This window comes from Ambystoma mexicanum, chromosome 5q (assembly GCF_040938575.1).
Source record: "Ambystoma mexicanum isolate Mex_15411 chromosome 5q, UKY_AmexF1_1, whole genome shotgun sequence".
In the NCBI taxonomy this organism is placed as follows: domain Eukaryota; kingdom Metazoa; phylum Chordata; class Amphibia; order Caudata; family Ambystomatidae; genus Ambystoma; species Ambystoma mexicanum.
Window position 1 is genome coordinate 1,378,251,183 of NC_090933.1, and position 19,642 is coordinate 1,378,270,824.

The window sequence follows — 19,642 nt, forward strand, 5'->3', positions numbered from 1 at the left end:
GACATAGGGGTCTGTACATGCATTCCTCTCTCAGAGACTAGTATTGGGGGATTTCGCCTGGAATGGGGGGTATGGGGTCTGGTGATGGACACAGGGGTCTGCACGTGCATTCCTCTCTCAGGGACTAGTGTTGGGGGATTTCACCTGGAATGGGGGGTATGGGGTCTGGTGATGGGCACAGGGGTCTGTACATGCATTCCTCTCTCAGGGACTAGTGTTGGGGGATTTGGCCTGGAATGGGGGGTGGGGGGTCTGGTGATGGACACAGGGCTCTGTACATGCCTTCCTCTCTCAGGGACTAGTATTGGTGTATTTGGCCTGGAATGGGGTTATGGGGTCTGGTGATGGGCACAGAGGTCTGCACATGCATTCCTCTCTCAGGGACTAGTATTGGGGGATTTGGCCTGGAATGGGGGGTATGGGGTCTGGTGATGGACACAGGGGTCTGTACATGCATTCCTCTCTCAGGGACTAGTATTGGTGTATTTGGCCTGGAATGGGGGAGGTATGGGGTCTGGTGAGGGGCACAGTGGTCTGTACATGCATTCCTCTCTCAAGGATTAATATTGGGGATTTGTACTGGAATGGGAGGTATGGGGTCTGGTGATGGACACAGGGGTCTTTACATGCATTCCTCTCTCAGGGACTAGTATTGGGGATTTGGCCTGGAATGGGGGCTATGGGGTCTGGTGATGGAAACAGGGGTCTGCACATGCATTCCTCTCTCAGGGACTAGTATTGGGGGATTTGGCCTGGAATGGGGGGTGAGGGGTCTGGTGATGGACACAGGGGTCTGTACATGCATTCCTCTCTCAGGGACTAGTTTTGGGGGAATGGGCGTATGGGGTCTGGTGATGGACACAGGGGTCTGTGCATCTATTCCTCTCTCAGGGACTAGTATTGGGGGATTTGGCATGGAATGGGGGGTATGGGGTCTGGTGATGGACATAGGGGTCTGTACATGCATTCCTCTCTCAGAGACTAGTATTGGGGGATTTCGCCTGGAATGGGGGGTATGGGGTCTGGTGATGGACACAGGGGTCTGCACGTGCATTCCTCTCTCAGGGACTAGTGTTGGGGGATTTCACCTGGAATGGGGGGTATGGGGTCTGGTGATGGGCACAGGGGTCTGTACATGCATTCCTCTATCAGGGACTAGTGTTGGGGGATTTGGCCTGGAATGGGGGGTGGGGGGTCTGGTGATGGACACAGGGCTCTGTACATGCCTTCCTCTCTCAGGGACTAGTATTGGTGTATTTGGCCTGGAATGGGGTTATGGGGTCTGGTGATGGGCACAGAGGTCTGCACATGCATTCCTCTCTCAGGGACTAGTATTGGGGGATTTGGCCTGGAATGGGGGGTATGGGGTCTGGTGATGGACACAGGGGTCTGTACATGCATTCCTCTCTCAGGGACTAGTATTGGTGTATTTGGCCTGGAATGGGGGAGGTATGGGGTCTGGTGAGGGGCACAGGGGTCTGTACATGCATTCCTCTCTCAAGGACTAATATTGGGGATTTGTACTGGAATGGGAGGTATGGGGTCTGGTGATGGACACAGGGGTCTGCACATGCATTCCTCTCTCAGGGACTAGTGTTGGGGGATTTGGCCTGGAATGGGGTCTGGTGATGGACACAGGGGTCTGTACATGCATTCCTCTCTCAGGGACTAGTATTGGGGGATTTGCCCTGGAATGGGGGTATGGAGTCTGGTGATGGACACAGGGGTCTGCACATGCATTCCTCTCTCAGGGACTAGTATTGGGAGATTTGGCCTGGAATGGGGGCTATGGGGTCTGGTAATGGGCACAGGGGTCTGTACATGCATTCCTCTCTCAGGGACTAGTATTGGGGGATTTGGCCTGGAATGGGGGGTATGGGGTCTGGTGATGGACACAAGGCTCAGCACATGCATTCCTCTCTCAGGGACTAGTATTGGGGTATTTGGCCTGGAATGGGGGGATGGGGTCTGGTGATGGACACAGGGCTCAGTACATGCATTCCTCTCTCAGGGACTAGTATTGGGGGATCTGGCCTGGAATGGGGGGTATGGGGTCTGGTGATGGACAAAGGGGTCTGTACATGCATTCCTCTCTCAGGGACTAGTATTGGGGGATTTGGCCTGGAATGGGGGGTATGGGGTCTGGTGATGGACACAGGGGTCTGCACATGCATTCCTCTCTCAGGGACTAGTGTTGGGGTATTTGGCCTGGAATGGGGTGTATGGGGTCTGGTGATGGACACAGGGGTCTGCACATGCATTCCTCTCTCAGGGACTAGTGTTGGGGTATTTGGCCTGGAATGGGGTGTATGGGGTCTGGTGATGGACACAGGGGTCTGCACATGCATTCCTCTCTCAGGGACTAGTATTTGGGGATTTGGCCTGGAATGGGGGTTATGGGGTCTGGTGATGGAAACAGGGGTCTGCACATGCATTCCTCTCTCAGGGACTAGTATTGGGGGATTTCGCCTGGAATGGGGGTATGGGTTCTGGGAATGGACACAGGGGTCTGTACATGCAGTCCTCTCTCAGAGACTAGTATTGGGGGCCTGGAATGTGGGTATGGGGTCTGTACATGCATTCCTCTCTCAGACTAGTATTGGGCGATTTCGCCTGGAATGGGGGTATGGGGTCTGGTGATGGACACAGGGGTCTGTACATGAATTCCTTTCTGAGGGACTAGTATTGGTGTATTTGTCCTGGAATGGGGGGTGGGGGGTCTGGTGATGGACACAGTGGTCTGCACATGCATTCCTCTCTCAGGGACTAGTATTGGGGTATTTGGCCTGGAATGGGGGGATGGGGTCTGGTGATGGAAACAGGGCTCAGTACATGCATTCCTCTCTCAGGGTCTAGTATTGGGGGATCTGGCCTGGAATGGGGGGTATGGGGTCTGCTGATGGACACAGGGGTCTGTACATGCATTCCTTTCGGAGGGACTAGTATTGGGGGATTTGTCCTGGAATGGGGGGGTATGGGGTCTGGTGATGGACACAGGGGTCTGCACATGCAGTCCTCTCTCAGGGACTAGTATTGGGGGGATTTGGCCTGGAATGGGGGGGTATGGGGTCTGGTGATGGCCACAGGGGTCTGCACATGCATTCCTCTCTCAGGGACTAGTATTGGGGGGATTTGGCCTGGAATGGGGGGTATGGGGTCTGGTGATGGACACAGGGGTCTGTACATGCATTCCTCTCTCAGGGACTAGTATTGGGGGGATTTGGCCTGGAATGGGGGGGTATGGGGTCTGGTGATGGACACAGGGGTCTGCACATGCAGTCCTCTCTCAGGGACTGGTATTGGGGGATTTGGCCTGGAATGGGGGGTGATGGGTCTGGTGATGGACACAGGGGTCTGTACATGCAGTCCTCTCTCAGGGACTGGTATTGGGGGATTTGGCCTGGAATGGGGGGTTTGGGGTCTGGGGATGGACACAGGGGTCTGTACATGCAGTCCTCTCTCAGGGACTAGTATTGGGGGATTTGGCCTGGAATGGGGGGTATGGGGTCTGGTGATGGTCACAGGGGTATGTACATGCAGTCCTCTCTCAGGGACTAGTATTGGGGGATTTGGCTTGGAATGGGGGGTATGGGGTCTGGTGATGGACACAGGGGTCTGCACATGCAGTCCTCTCTCAGGGACTAGTATTGGGGGATTTGGCCTGGAATGGGGGGTGAGGGGTCTGGTGATGGACACAGGGGTCTGTACATGCATTCCTCTCTCAGGGACTAGTATTGGGGGATTTGGCCTGGAATGGGGGGTATGGGGTCTGGTGATGGACACAGGGGTATGTACATGCATTCCTCTCTCAAGGACTAGTATTGGGGTATTTGGCCTGGAATGGGGGGTATGGGGTCTGGTGATGGACACAGGGGTCTGTACATGCATTCCTCTCTCAGGGACTAGTGTTGGGGGATTTCGCCTGGAATGGGGGGCATGGGGTCTGGTGATGGACACAGGGGTCTGCACATGCATTCCTCTCTCAGGGACTAGTATTGGGGATTTGGCCTGGAATGGGGGGTATGGGGTCTGGTGATGGACACAGGGGTCTGCACATGCATTCCTCTCTCAGGGACTAGTATTGGGGATTTGGCCTGGAATGGGGGGTATGGGGTCTGGTGATGGACACAGGGGTCTGCTCATGCATTCCTCTCTCAGGGACTAGTATTGGGGATTTGGCCTGGAATGGGGGTATGGGGTCCGGTGATGGACACAGGGGTCTGCTCATGCATTCCTCTCTCAGGGACTAGTATTGGGGATTTGGCCTGGAATGGGGGTATGGGGTCCGGTGATGGACACAGGGGTCTGTACATGCATTCCTCTCTCAGGGACTAGTATTGGGGGATTTGGCCTGGAATGGGGGGTATGGGGTCCGGCGATGGACACAGGGGTCTGCACATGCATTCCTCTCTCAGGGACTAGTATTGGGGATTTGGCCTGGAATGGGGGGTATGGGGTCCGGCGATGGACGCAGGGGTCTGCACATGCATTCCTCTCTCAGGGACCAGTATTGGGGGATTTGGCCTGGAATGGGGGGTATGGGGTCCGGTGATGGACACAGGGGTCTGCACATGCATTCCTCTCTCAGGGACTAGTATTGGGGTATTTGGCCTGTAATGGGGGATATGGGGTCTGGTGATGGACACAGGGGTCTGCACATGCATTCCTCTCTCAGGGACTAGTATTGGGGGATTTGGCCTGTAATTGGGGATATGGGGTCTGGTGATGGACACAGGGGTCTGTACATGCATTCCTCTCCCAGGGACTAGTATTGGGGTATTTGGCCTGTAATGGGGGATATGGGGTCTGGTGATGGACACAGGGGTCTGTACATGCATTCCTCTCTCAGGGACTAGTATTGGGGGATTTGGCCTGGAATGGGGGGTATGGGGTCTGGTGATGGACACAGGGGTCTGCACATGCATTCCTCTCTCAGGGACTAGTATTGGGGTATTTGGCCTGGAATGGGGGGTATGGGGTCTGGTGATGGACACAGGGGTGTGCACATGCATTCCTCTCTCAGGGACTAGTATTGGGGGATTTGGCCTGGAATGGGGTGGTGGGGGGTCTGGTGATGGACACAGGGGTGTGCACATGCATTCCTCTCTCAGGGACTAGTATTGGGGGATTTGGCCTGGAATGGGGGTATGGGGTCTGGTGATGGACACAGGGGTCTGCACATGCATTCCTCTCTCAGGGACTAGTATTGGGGTATTTGGCCTGGAATGGGGGGTATGGGGTCTGGTGATGGACACAGGGGTCTTCACCTGCATTCCTCTCTCAGGGACCAGTATTGGGGGATTTGGCCTGGAATGGGGAGTATGGGGTCTGGTGATGTACGCAGGGGTCTGCACCTGCATTCCTCTCTCAGGGACCAGTATTGGGGGATTTGGCCTGGAATGGGGGGTATGGGGTCCGGTGATGGACGCAGGGGTCTGCACCTGCATTCCTCTCTCAGGGACTAGTATTGGGGTATTTGGCCTGTAATGGGGGATATGGGGTCCGGTGATGGACACAGGGGTCTTCACCTGCATTAGTCTCTCAGGGACTAGTATTGGGGATTTGGCCTGGAATTGGGTGTATGGGGTCTGGTGATGGGCACAGGGGTCTTCACCTGCATTCCTCTCTCAGGGACCAGTATTGGGGGATTTGGCCTGGAATGGGGGGTGAGGGGTCTGGTGATGGGCACAGGGGTCTGTACATGCATTCCTCTCTCAGGGACTAGTATTGGGGGATTTGGCCTGGAATGGGGGGTGAGGGGTCTGGTGATGGACACAGGGGTCTGTACATGCATTCCTCTCTCAGGGACTAGTGTTGGGGGAATGGGCGTATGGGGTCTGGAGATGGAACAGGGGTCTGTGCATCTATTCCTCTCTCAGGGACTAGTATTGGGGGATTTGGCCTGGAATGGGGGGTATGGGGTCTGGTGATGGACATAGGGGTCTGTACATGCATTCCTCTCTCAGAGACTAGTATTGGGGGATTTCGCCTGGAATGGGGGGTATGGGGTCTGGTGATGGACACAGGGGTCTGCACGTGCATTCCTCTCTCAGGGACTAGTGTTGGGGGATTTCACCTGGAATGGGGGGTATGGGGTCTGGTGATGGGCACAGGGGTCTGTACATGCATTCCTCTCTCAGGGACTAGTGTTGGGGGATTTGGCCTGGAATGGGGGGTGGGGGGTCTGGTGATGGACACAGGGCTCTGTACATGCCTTCCTCTCTCAGGGACTAGTATTGGTGTATTTGGCCTGGAATGGGGTTATGGGGTCTGGTGATGGGCACAGAGGTCTGCACATGCATTCCTCTCTCAGGGACTAGTATTGGGGGATTTGGCCTGGAATGGGGGGTATGGGGTCTGGTGATGGACACAGGGGTCTGTACATGCATTCCTCTCTCAGGGACTAGTATTGGTGTATTTGGCCTGGAATGGGGGAGGTATGGGGTCTGGTGAGGGGCACAGGGGTCTGTACATGCATTCCTCTCTCAAGGACTAATATTGGGGATTTGTACTGGAATGGGAGGTATGGGGTCTGGTGATGGACACAGGGGTCTTTACATGCATTCCTCTCTCAGGGACTAGTATTGGGGATTTGGCCTGGAATGGGGGCTATGGGGTCTGGTGATGGAAACAGGGGTCTGCACATGCATTCCTCTCTCAGGGACTAGTATTGGGGGATTTGGCCTGGAATGGGGGGTGAGGGGTCTGGTGATGGACACAGGGGTCTGTACATGCATTCCTCTCTCAGGGACTAGTGTTGGGGGAATGGGCGTATGGGGTCTGGTGATGGACACAGGGGTCTGTGCATCTATTCCTCTCTCAGGGACTAGTATTGGGGGATTTGGCCTGGAATGGGGGGTATGGGGTCTGGTGATGGACATAGGGGTCTGTACATGCATTCCTCTCTCAGAGACTAGTATTGGGGGATTTCGCCTGGAATGGGGGGTATGGGGTCTGGTGATGGACACAGGGGTCTGCACGTGCATTCCTCTCTCAGGGACTAGTGTTGGGGGATTTCACCTGGAATGGGGGGTATGGGGTCTGGTGATGGGCACAGGGGTCTGTACATGCATTCCTCTATCAGGGACTAGTGTTGGGGGATTTGGCCTGGAATGGGGGGTGGGGGGTCTGGTGATGGACACAGGGCTCTGTACATGCCTTCCTCTCTCAGGGACTAGTATTGGTGTATTTGGCCTGGAATGGGGTTATGGGGTCTGGTGATGGGCACAGAGGTCTGCACATGCATTCCTCTCTCAGGGACTAGTATTGGGGGATTTGGCCTGGAATGAGGGGTATGGGGTCTGGTGATGGACACAGGGGTCTGTACATGCATTCCTCTCTCAGGGACTAGTATTGGTGTATTTGGCCTGGAATGGGGGAGGTATGGGGTCTGGTGAGGGGCACAGGGGTCTGTACATGCATTCCTCTCTCAAGGACTAATATTGGGGATTTGTACTGGAATGGGAGGTATGGGGTCTGGTGATGGACACAGGGGTCTGCACATGCATTCCTCTCTCAGGGACTAGTGTTGGGGGATTTGGCCTGGAATGGGGTCTGGTGATGGACACAGGGGTCTGTACATGCATTCCTCTCTCAGGGACTAGTATTGGGGGATTTGCCCTGGAATGGGGGTATGGAGTCTGGTGATGGACACAGGGGTCTGCACATGCATTCCTCTCTCAGGGACTAGTATTGGGAGATTTGGCCTGGAATGGGGGCTATGGGGTCTGGTGATGGGCACAGGGGTCTGTACATGCATTCCTCTCTCAGGGACTAGTATTGGGGGATTTGGCCTGGAATGGGGGGTATGGGGTCTGGTGATGGACACAAGGCTCAGCACATGCATTCCTCTCTCAGGGACTAGTATTGGGGTATTTGGCCTGGAATGGGGGTATGGGGTCTGGTGATGGACACAGGGCTCAGTACATGCATTCCTCTCTCAGGGACTAGTATTGGGGGATCTGGCCTGGAATGGGGGGTATGGGGTCTGGTGATGGACAAAGGGGTCTGTACATGCATTCCTCTCTCAGGGACTAGTATTGGGGGATTTGGCCTGGAATGGGGGGTATGGGGTCTGGTGATGGACACAGGGGTCTGCACATGCATTCCTCTCTCAGGGACTAGTGTTGGGGTATTTGGCCTGGAATGGGGTGTATGGGGTCTGGTGATGGACACAGGGGTCTGCACATGCATTCCTCTCTCAGGGACTAGTGTTGGGGTATTTGGCCTGGAATGGGGTGTATGGGGTCTGGTGATGGACACAGGGGTCTGCACATGCATTCCTCTCTCAGGGACTAGTATTTGGGGATTTGGCCTGGAATGGGGGTTATGGGGTCTGGTGATGGAAACAGGGGTCTGCACATGCATTCCTCTCTCAGGGACTAGTATTGGGGGATTTCGCCTGGAATGGGGGTATGGGTTCTGGGAATGGACACAGGGGTCTGTACATGCAGTCCTCTCTCAGAGACTAGTATTGGGGGCCTGGAATGGGGGTATGGGGTCTGTACATGCATTCCTCTCTCAGACTAGTATTGGGGGATTTCGCCTGGAATGGGGGTATGGGGTCTGGTGATGGACACAGGGGTCTGTACATGCATTCCTTTCTGAGGGACTAGTATTGGGGTATTTGTCCTGGAATGGGGGGTGGGGGTCTGGTGATGGACACAGTGGTCTGCACATGCATTCCTCTCTCAGGGACTAGTATTGGGGTATTTGGCCTGGAATGGGGGGATGGGGTCTGGTGATGGACACAGGGCTCAGTACATGCATTCCTCTCTCAGGGTCTAGTATTGGGGGATCTGGCCTGGAATGGGGGGTATGGGGTCTGCTGATGGACACAGGGGTCTGTACATGCATTCCTTTCTGAGGGACTAGTATTGGGGGATTTGTCCTGGAATGGGGGGGTATGGGGTCTGGTGATGGACACAGGGGTCTGCACATGCAGTCCTCTCTCAGGGACTAGTATTGGGGGGATTTGGCCTGGAATGGGGGGGTATGGGGTCTGGTGATGGCCACAGGGGTCTGCACATGCATTCCTCTCTCAGGGACTAGTATTGGGGGGATTTGGCCTGGAATGGGGGGTATGGGGTCTGGTGATGGACACAGGGGTCTGTACATGCATTCCTCTCTCAGGGACTAGTATTGGGGGGATTTGGCCTGGAATGGGGGGGTATGGGGTCTGGTGATGGACACAGGGGTCTGCACATGCAGTCCTCTCTCAGGGACTGGTATTGGGGGATTTGGCCTGGAATGGGGGGTGATGGGTCTGGTGATGGACACAGGGGTCTGTACATGCAGTCCTCTCTCAGGGACTGGTATTGGGGGATTTGGCCTGGAATGGGGGGTTTGGGGTCTGGGGATGGACACAGGGGTCTGTACATGCAGTCCTCTCTCAGGGACTAGTATTGGGGGATTTGGCCTGGAATGGGGGGTATGGGGTCTGGTGATGGGCACAGGGGTATGTACATGCAGTCCTCTCTCAGGGACTAGTATTGGGGGATTTGGCTTGGAATGGGGGGTATGGGGTCTGGTGATGGACACAGGGGTCTGCACATGCAGTCCTCTCTCAGGGACTAGTATTGGGGGATTTGGCCTGGAATGGGGGGTGAGGGGTCTGGTGATGGACACAGGGGTCTGTACATGCATTCCTCTCTCAGGGACTAGTATTGGGGGATTTGGCCTGGAATGGGGGGTATGGGGTCTGGTGATGGACACAGGGGTATGTACATGCATTCCTCTCTCAAGGACTAGTATTGGGGTATTTGGCCTGGAATGGGGGGTATGGGGTCTGGTGATGGACACAGGGGTCTGTACATGCATTCCTCTCTCAGGGACTAGTGTTGGGGGATTTCGCCTGGAATGGGGGGCATGGGGTCTGGTGATGGACACAGGGGTCTGCACATGCATTCCTCTCTCAGGGACTAGTATTGGGGATTTGGCCTGGAATGGGGGGTATGGGGTCTGGTGATGGACACAGGGGTCTGCACATGCATTCCTCTCTCAGGGACTAGTATTGGGGATTTGGCCTGGAATGGGGGGTATGGGGTCTGGTGATGGACACAGGGGTCTGCTCATGCATTCCTCTCTCAGGGACTAGTATTGGGGATTTGGCCTGGAATGGGGGTATGGGGTCTGGTGATGGACACAGGGGTCTGCTCATGCATTATTCTCTCAGGGACTAGTATTGGGGATTTGGCCTGGAATGGGGGTATGGGGTCCGGTGATGGACACAGGGGTCTGTACATGCATTCCTCTCTCAGGGACTAGTATTGGGGGATTTGGCCTGGAATGGGGGGTATGGGGTCTGGCGATGGACACAGGGGTCTGCACATGCATTCCTCTCTCAGGGACTAGTATTGGGGATTTGGCCTGGAATGGGGGGTATGGGGTCCGGTGATGGACGCAGGGGTCTGCACATGCATTCCTCTCTCAGGGACCAGTATTGGGGGATTTGGCCTGGAATGGGGGGTATGGGGTCTGGTGATGGACACAGGGGTCTGCACATGCATTCCTCTCTCAGGGACTAGTATTGGGGTATTTGGCCTGTAATGGGGGATATGGGGTCTGGTGATGGACACAGGGGTCTGTACATGCATTCCTCTCTCAGGGACTAGTATTGGGGGATTTGGCCTGTGATTGGGGATATGGGGTCTGGTGATGGACACAGGGGTCTGTACATGCATTCCTCTCTCAGGGACTAGTATTGGGGTATTTGGCCTGTAATGGGGGATATGGGGTCTGGTGATGGACACAGGGGTCTGTACATGCATTCCTCTCTCAGGGACTAGTATTGGGGGATTTGGCCTGGAATGGGGGGTATGGGGTCTGGTGATGGACACAGGGGTCTGCACATGCATTCCTCTCTCAGGGACTAGTATTGGGGTATTTGGCCTGGAATGGGGGGTATGGGGTCTGGTGATGGACACAGGGGTGTGCACATGCATTCCTCTCTCAGGGACTAGTATTGGGGGTTTTGGCCTGGAATGGGGGTATGGGATCTGGTGATGGACACAGGGGTCTGCACATGCATTCCTCTCTCAGGGACTAGTATTGGGGTATTTGGCCTGGAATGGGGGGTATGGGGTCTGGTGATGGACACAGGGGTCTTCACCTGCATTCCTCTCTCAGGGACCAGTATTGGGGGATTTGGCCTGGAATGGGGAGTATGGGGTCTGGTGATGTACGCAGGGGTCTGCACCTGCATTCCTCTCTCAGGGACTAGTATTGGGGGATTTGGCCTGGAATGGGGGGTATGGGGTCCGGTGATGGACGCAGGGGTCTGCACATGCATTCCTCTCTCAGGGACTAGTATTGGGGTATTTGGCCTGTAATGGGGGATATGGGGTCTGGTGATGGACACAGGGGTCTTCACCTGCATTACTCTCTCAGGGACTAGTATTGGGGATTTGGCCTGGAATTGGGTGTATGGGGTCTGGTGATGGGCACAGGGGTCTTCACCTGCATTCCTCTCTCAGGGACCAGTATTGGGGGATTTGGCCTGGAATGGGGGGTGAGGGGTCTGGTGATGGGCACAGGGGTCTGTACATGCATTCCTCTCTCAGGGACTAGTATTGGGGGATTTGGCCTGGAATGGGGGGTGAGGGGTCTGGTGATGGACACAGGGGTCTGTACATGCATTCCTCTCTCAGGGACTAGTGTTGGGGGAATGGGCGTATGGGGTCTGGTGATGGACACAGGGGTCTGTGCATCTATTCCTCTCTCAGGGACTAGTATTGGGGGATTTGGCCTGGAATGGGGGGTATGGGGTCTGGTGATGGACATAGGGGTCTGTACATGCATTCCTCTCTCAGAGACTAGTATTGGGGGATTTCGCCTGGAATGGGGGGTATGGGGTCTGGTGATGGACACAGGGGTCTGCACGTGCATTCCTCTCTCAGGGACTAGTGTTGGGGGATTTCACCTGGAATGGGGGGTATGGGGTCTGGTGATGGGCACAGGGGTCTGTACATGCATTCCTCTCTCAGGGACTAGTGTTGGGGGATTTGGCCTGGAATGGGGGTTGGGGGGTCTGGTGATGGACACAGGGCTCTGTACATGCCTTCCTCTCTCAGGGACTAGTATTGGTGTATTTGGCCTGGAATGGGGTTATGGGGTCTGGTGATGGGCACAGAGGTCTGCACATGCATTCCTTTCTCAGGGACTAGTATTGGGGGATTTGGCCTGGAATGGGGGGTATGGGGTCTGGTGATGGACACAGGGGTCTGTACATGCATTCCTCTCTCAGGGACTAGTATTGGTGTATTTGGCCTGGAATGGGGGAGGTATGGGGTCTGGTGAGGGGCACAGGGGTCTGTACATGCATTCCTCTCTCAAGGACTAATATTGGGGATTTGTACTGGAATGGGAGGTATGGGGTCTGGTGATGGACACAGGGGTCTTTACATGCATTCCTCTCTCAGGGACTAGTATTGGGGATTTGGCCTGGAATGGGGGCTATGGGGTCTGGTGATGGAAACAGGGGTCTGCACATGCATTCCTCTCTCAGGGACTAGTATTGGGGGATTTGGCCTGGAATGGGGGTGAGGGGTCTGGTGATGGACACAGGGGTCTGTACATGCATTCCTCTCTCAGGGACTAGTGTTGGGGGAATGGGCGTATGGGGTCTGGTGATGGACACAGGGGTCTGTGCATCTATTCCTCTCTCAGGGACTAGTATTGGGGGATTTGGCCTGGAATGGGGGGTATGGGGTCTGGTGATGGACATAGGGGTCTGTACATGCATTCCTCTCTCAGAGACTAGTATTGGGGGATTTCGCCTGGAATGGGGGGTATGGGGTCTGGTGATGGACACAGGGGTCTGCACGTGCATTCCTCTCTCAGGGACTAGTGTTGGGGGATTTCACCTGGAATGGGGGGTATGGGATCTGGTGATGGGCACAGGGGTCTGTACATGCATTCCTCTATCAGGGACTAGTGTTGGGGGATTTGGCCTGGAATGGGGGGTGGGGGGTCTGGTGATGGACACAGGGCTCTGTACATGCCTTCCTCTCTCAGGGACTAGTATTGGTGTATTTGGCCTGGAATGGGGTTATGGGGTCTGGTGATGGGCACAGAGGTCTGCACATGCATTCCTCTCTCAGGGACTAGTATTGGGGGATTTGGCCTGGAATGGGGGTATGGGGTCTGGTGATGGACACAGGGGTCTGTACATGCATTCCTCTCTCAGGGACTAGTATTGGTGTATTTGGCCTGGAATGGGGGAGGTATGGGGTCTGGTGAGGGGCACAGGGGTCTGTACATGCATTCCTCTCTCAAGGACTAATATTGGGGATTTGTACTGGAATGGGAGGTATGGGGTCTGGTGATGGACACAGGGGTCTGCACATGCATTCCTCTCTCAGGGACTAGTGTTGGGGGATTTGGCCTGGAATGGGGTCTGGTGATGGACACAGGGGTCTGTACATGCATTCCTCTCTCAGGGACTAGTATTGGGGGATTTGCCCTGGAATGGGGGTATGGAGTCTGGTGATGGACACAGGGGTCTGCACATGCATTCCTCTCTCAGGGACTAGTATTGGGAGATTTGGCCTGGAATGGGGGCTATGTGGTCTGGTGATGGGCACAGGGGTCTGTACATGCATTCCTCTCTCAGGGACTAGTATTGGGGGATTTGGCCTGGAATGGGGGGTATGGGGTCTGGTGATGGACACAAGGCTCAGCACATGCATTCCTCTCTCAGGGACTAGTATTGGGGTATTTGGCCTGGAATGGGGGGATGGGGTCTGGTGATGGACACAGGGCTCAGTACATGCATTCCTCTCTCAGGGACTAGTATTGGGGGATCTGGCCTGGAATGGGGGGTATGGGGTCTGGTGATGGACAAAGGGGTCTGTACATACATTCCTCTCTCAGGGACTAGTATTGGGGGATTTGGCCTGGAATGGGGGGTATGGGGTCTGGTGATGGACACAGGGGTCTGCACATGCATTCCTCTCTCAGGGACTAGTGTTGGGGTATTTGGCCTGGAATGGGGTGTATGGGGTCTGGTGATGGACACAGGGGTCTGCACATGCATTCCTCTCTCAGGGACTAGTGTTGGGGTATTTGGCCTGGAATGGGGTGTATGGGGTCTGGTGATGGACACAGGGGTCTGCACATGCATTCCTCTCTCAGGGACTAGTATTTGGGGATTTGGCCTGGAATGGGGGTTATGGGGTCTGGTGATGGAAACAGGGGTCTGCACATGCATTCCTCTCTCAGGGACTAGTATTGGGGGATTTCGCCTGGAATGGGGGTATGGGTTCTGGGAATGGACACAGGGGTCTGTACATGCAGTCCTCTCTCAGAGACTAGTATTGGGGGCCTGGAATGGGGGTATGGGGTCTGTGCATGCATTCCTCTCTCAGACTAGTATTGGGGGATTTCGCCTGGAATGGGGGTATGGGGTCTGGTGATGGACACAGGGGTCTGTACATGCATTCCTTTCTGAGGGACTAGTATTGGGGTATTTGTCCTGGAATGGGGGGTGGGGGGTCTGGTGATGGACACAGTGGTCTGCACATGCATTCCTCTCTCAGGGACTAGTATTGGGGTATTTGGCCTGGAATGGGGGGATGGGGTCTGGTGATGGACACAGGGCTCAGTACATGCATTCCTCTCTCAGGGTCTAGTATTGGGGGATCTGGCCTGGAATGGGGGGTATGGGGTCTGCTGATGGACACAGGGGTCTGTACATGCATTCCTTTCTGAGGGACTAGTATTGGGGGATTTGTCCTGGAATGGGGGGGGTATGGGGTCTGGTGATGGACACAGGGGTCTGCACATGCAGTCCTCTCTCAGGGACTAGTATTGGGGGGATTTGGCCTGGAATGGGGGGGTATGGGGTCTGGTGATGGCCACAGGGGTCTGCACATGCATTCCTCTCTCAGGGACTAGTATTGGGGGGATTTGGCCTGGAATGGGGGGTATGGGGTCTGGTGATGGACACAGGGGTCTGTACATGCATTCCTCTCTCAGGGACTAGTATTGGGGGGATTTGGCCTGGAATGGGGGGGTATGGGGTCTGGTGATGGACACAGGGGTCTGCACATGCAGTCCTCTCTCAGGGACTGGTATTGGGGGATTTGGCCTGGAATGGGGGGTGATGGGTCTGGTGATGGACACAGGGGTCTGTACATGCAGTCCTCTCTCAGGGACTGGTATTGGGGGATTTGGCCTGGAATGGGGGGTTTGGGGTCTGGGGATGGACACAGGGGTCTGTACATGCAGTCCTCTCTCAGGGACTAGTATTGGGGGATTTGGCCTGGAATGGGGGGTATGGGGTCTGGTGATGGGCACAGGGGTATGTACATGCAGTCCTCTCTCAGGGACTAGTATTGGGGGATTTGGCTTGGAATGGGGGGTAATGGGTCTGGTGATGGACACAGGGGTCTGCACATGCAGTCCTCTCTCAGGGACTAGTATTGGGGGATTTGGCCTGGAATGGGGGGTGAGGGGTCTGGTGATGGACACAGGGGTCTGTACATGCATTCCTCTCTCAGGGACTAGTATTGGGGGATTTGGCCTGGAATGGGGGGTATGGGGTCTGGTGATGGACACAGGGGTATGTACATGCATTCCTCTCTCAAGGACTAGTGTTGGGGTATTTGGCCTGGAATGGGGGGTATGGGGTCTGGTGATGGACACAGGGGTCTGTACATGCATTCCTCTCTCAGGGACTACTGTTGGGGGATTTCGCCTGGAATGGGGGGCATGGGGTCTGGTGATGGACACAGGGGTCTGCACATGCATTCCTCTCTCAGGGACTAGTATTGGGGATTTGGCCTGGAATGGGGGGTATGGGGTCTGGTGATGGACACAGGGGTCTGCACATGCATTCCTCTCTCAGGGACTAGTATTGGGGATTTGGCCTGGAATGGGGGGTATGGGGTCTGGTGATGGACACAGGGGTCTGCTCATGCATTCCTCTCTCAGGGACTAGTATTGGGGATTTGGCCTGGAATGGGGGTATGGGGTCCGGTGATGGACACAGGGGTCTGCTCATGCATTCCTCTCTCAGGGACTAGTATTGGGGATTTGGCCTGTAATGGGGGTATGGGGTCCGCTGATGGACACAGGGGTCTGTACATGCATTCCTCTCTCAGGGACTAGTATTGGGGGATTTGGCCTGGAATGGGGGGTATGGGGTCTGGCGATGGACGCAGGGGTCTGCACATGCATTCCTCTCTCAGGGACTAGTATTGGGGATTTGGCCTGGAATGGGGGGTATGGGGTCCGGTGATGGACGCAGGGGTCTGCACATGCATTCCTCTCTCAGGGACCAGTATTGGGGGATTTGGCCTGGAATGGGGGGTATGGGGTCTGGTGATGGACACAGGGGTCTGCACATGCATTCCTCTCTCAGGGACTAGTATTGGGGTATTTGGCCTGTAATGGGGGATATGGGGTCTGGTGATGGACACAGGGGTCTGTACATGCATTCCTCTCTCAGGGACTAGTATTGGGGGATTTGGCCTGTAATTGGGGATATGGGGTCTGGTGATGGACACAGGGGTCTGTACATGCATTCCTCTCTCAGGGACTAGTATTGGGGTATTTGGCCTGTAATGGGGGATATGGGGTCTGGTGATGGACACAGGGGTCTGTACATGCATTCCTCTCTCAGGGACTAGTATTGGGGGATTTGGCCTGGAATGGGGGGTATGGGGTCTGGTGATGGACACAGGGGTCTGCACATGCATTCCTCTCTCAGGGACTAGTATTGGGGTATTTGGCCTGGAATGGGGGGTATGGGGTCTGGTGATGGACACAGGGGTGTGCACATGCATTCCTCTCTCAGGGACTAGTATTGGGGGATTTGGCCTGGAATGGGGTGGTGGGGGGTCTGGTGATGGACACAGGGGTGTGCACATGCATTCCTCTCTCAGGGACTAGTATTGGGGGATTTGGCCTGGAATGGGGGTATGGGGTCTGGTGATGGACACAGGGGTCTGCACATGCATTCCTCTCTCAGGGACTAGTATTGGGGTATTTGGCCTGGAATGGGGGGTATGGGGTCTGGTGATGGACACAGGGGTCTTCACCTGCATTCCTCTCTCAGGGACCAGTATTGGGGGATTTGGCCTGGAATGGGGAGTATGGGGTCTGGTGATTTACGCAGGGGTCTGCACCTGCATTCCTCTCTCAGGGACTAGTATTGGGGGATTTGGCCTGGAATGGGGGGTATGGGGTCCGGTGATGGACGCAGGGGTCTGCACATGCATTCCTCTCTCAGGGACTAGTATTGGGGTATTTGGCCTGTAATGGGGGATATGGGGTCTGGTGATGGACACAGGGGTCTTCACCTGCATTACTCTCTCAGGGACTAGTATTGGGGATTTGGCCTGGAATTGGGTGTATGGGGTCTGGTGATGGGCACAGGGGTCTTCACCTGCATTCCTCTCTCAGGGACCAGTATTGGGGGATTTGGCCTGGAATGGGGGGTGAGGGGTCTGGTGATGGGCACAGGGGTCTGTACATGCATTCCTCTCTCAGGGACTAGTATTGGGGGATTTGGTCTGGAATGGGGGTATGGGGTCTGGTGATGGACACAGGGGTCTGCTCATGCATTCCTCTCTCAGGGACTAGTATTGGTGTATTTGGCCTGGAATGGGGGAGGTATGGGGTCTGGTGATGGGCACAGGGGTCTGTACATGCATTCCTCTCTCAGGGACTAGTATTCGGGGATTTGGCCTGGAATGGGGGGTATGGGGTCTGGTGATGGACACAGGGGTCTGCACATGCATTCCTCCCTCAGGGACTAGTATTGGGGGATTTGGCCTGGAATATGGGGTATGGGGTCTGGTGATAGACACAGGGGTCTGCACATGCATTCCTCTCTCAGGGACTAGTGTTGGGGGATTTGGCCTGGAATGGGGTCTGGTGATGGACACAGGGGTCTGTACATGCATTCCTCTCTCAGGGACTAGTATTGGGGTTTTTGCCCTGGAATGGGGGGATGGGGTCTGGTGATGGACACGGGGCTCAGTACATGCATTCCTCTCTCAGGGACTAGTATTGGGGGATCTGCCCAGGAATGGGGGGTATGGGGTCTGGTGATGGACACAGGGGTCTGTACATGCATTCCTCTCTCAGGGACTAGTATTCGGGGATTTGGCCTGGAATGGGGGGTATGGGGTCTGGTGATGGACACAGGGGTCTGCACATGCATTCCTCCCTCAGGGACTAGTATTGGGGGATTTGGCCTGGAATATGGGGTATGGGGTCTGGTGATGGACACAGGGGTATGCACATGCATTCCTCCCTCAGGGACTAGTATTGGGGGATTTTGCCTGGAATGGGGGGTGAGGGGTCTGGTGATGGGCACAGGGGTCTGCACATGCATTCCTCTCTCAGGGACTAGTGTTGGGGGATTTCGCCTGGAATGGGGGTATGGGGTCCGGTGATGGACACAGGGGTCTGCACATGCTCTTCTGCCTTGCTAACAGTGTTCCTGAATCTTAGAGAAGTGTACCTTTCCATATTCTTTCTTTTTCCCTCCATTTCTCACAAACTTATTGGAGTGCCATCTAGTTAAGCGCTCACCTCTGTATGAAAATAAGTGGTGTTTTACTGTGACTTATCTGATAAGGAAAAAGGGGTGTACATATTACAATAGTAAATGTGTTTAGAATATTGTACAACAAGAGTGCTGGAGTGTTTCAAACCGTGTGTTTTTAAATAAATAATTATATACTTTGATACCAAAGCTCTGGTCAGTGTTTGCTTGTATTATTGTGTCTGAGTGCCTATTGTGTATACTTTGCATACTGCCTAACTCTTCCTGAGGGAAGTCTGACTGCTCAGCCACAGCTACCAGGTAAATCTGGGTGGTGCAGACTGCTACCAAGTGGGTTTACTGCCAACACCTGTAGTCTTAAATCTTTTGCAGTGTTCCCTAAGGGAACTGCACAGGTTTCTGCCTAACAGCATCCAGTCTGCGTGGCACAGGTACAGGGTCACTGTTATTATGTCTGCACTACCTGTGTGAGCCTCAGGTTGGCATCCAGTCTGCCTGGCACAGGAACAGGCTCATGTGTAAACATCGTTATCTCGAAGACATTGTCAGTGAAGGGAAGAAGATCACAGTTTTGCAGTAAGTGCAGTTCTTGTTTACCTAACTATGCTAGGCTGAGGCAGCTGGCTTCCTGCACTGAAAATCCAATCAAGCATTGTTTTCTCGTTTTTCTTAAGCTCATGTTACTCATGTGAATATGTTCTTGACTCCCAGTCGCTTATCACATGATGAAGCCCAGTGTGGGTGCCAGGCCAAGGCTACGGTTATCTATGGGTCCTGCCCAGGTTTGCTGGATGGCTTGGGCAGGAGGGACCTAACATCAGAGCTATGGCTGTAGACTCTTCTCACACTGCTGATAAATGTTATTGTGTGGTATTGGGATTTGTGCCGCACACTGCTGCTAAATGTTATTGTGTGGTATTTGGATTTGTGCCGCACACTGCTGCTAAATGTTATTGTGTGGTATTGGGATTTGTGCCGCACAGTGCTGCTACATGTTATTGTGTGGTATTGGGATTTGTGACTCACACTACTGATAAATGTTATTGTGTGGTATTGGGATTTGTGCCGCACACTGCTGCTGAAAGTTATTGTGTGGTATTGGGATTTGTGCCGCACACTGCTGCT

At 54.6% G+C, this 19,642-nt stretch overlaps 1 pseudogene; it reads left to right on the forward strand.

The window, feature by feature from the left end:
• LOC138498179 (zinc finger protein 729-like) overlaps window positions 1–19,642 on the forward strand; it is a 248,277-nt pseudogene that overhangs the window by 115,235 nt on the left and 113,400 nt on the right.